This window comes from Phalangium opilio, unplaced genomic scaffold (genome assembly GCF_054372755.1).
Source record: "Phalangium opilio isolate 3A_F unplaced genomic scaffold, DU_Popi_V2 ptg000015l_1, whole genome shotgun sequence".
NCBI lineage: Eukaryota > Metazoa > Arthropoda > Arachnida > Opiliones > Phalangiidae > Phalangium > Phalangium opilio.
Window position 1 is genome coordinate 2,164,001 of NW_028324150.1, and position 849 is coordinate 2,164,849.

General features: G+C 37.5%; 1 non-coding gene across 1 annotated transcript; it reads left to right on the forward strand.

Annotated features, from left to right (window-relative positions):
• Positions 1–217: 217 nt before the first annotated feature.
• On the forward strand, positions 218–407 carry LOC149704913 (U2 spliceosomal RNA). The gene has a single exon (XR_016381645.1). It is a non-coding gene; the product is annotated as a U2 spliceosomal RNA (small nuclear RNA).
• The last annotated feature ends 442 nt before the right edge of the window (positions 408–849 follow it).

The window sequence follows — 849 nt, forward strand, 5'->3', positions numbered from 1 at the left end:
TTGATGTAATATTATTAAATTAATCAATATAGGGTTGATAAATAATTAAGATTGGGTATGTGGTACTTCTGTCCGCAGTGCATAGACTATTTTAGAGCAATTTTTCATCCAGTAAATAGCTTTTTTTGTATAATTTCGAGTAATTAGGTTCATAATTTAATTAATTAATTAGCGATAATTAATGAAATATTTAAGCTTAATTAACCGTGCAATTAGTATCGCTTCTCGGCCTTTTGGCTAAGATCATGTGTAGTATCGGTTCTGATCAGCTTAATATCTGATCGGGTTCCATTGGGACCCTTCGATATTAACTCCATTTTTGGAACTGGGCGAAGTTTAACGGGCTTGCCCGACTTCGCCACGAGTCGACCTGATATTGCATTACATTCAGGATCGGCTCACCCACTCTCTAATTAAATCAAAATTAAACACGCTTATTCTGAAGCAGCTAACATCAAAGAGATTAGGAGTTGAAGCTAACTGCTTGGGCAAGGCATTGTGGGAGTTCTCGCTGTACTGCTTTATCCTCAGGTTATAGTTCACTCTTTATATCCGGTTCACCGCATTTCAACCAATAAGAGTGCAGAGAAAGACTTCCAAAGCGAGAACACTCCAGCCAAGCAAAGAGGGTAGCCTCTTTGTACCCTCTTTGCTGACATATGTCCATACTATCTCACTCCATTTTATCTCTATTTGCCATTGATACAAATAAACATATTTAATTTAAAGTGGCCAGTAAGCGATTTGCAGTAGATCAGCTTCAGGTTTTTGCACAGGCTCGAATCCAGCCTGTGACAAAATTAGTTTTTTACTGTTTGGATTAGGTAGTTCTCCCAAGATAAAATAACA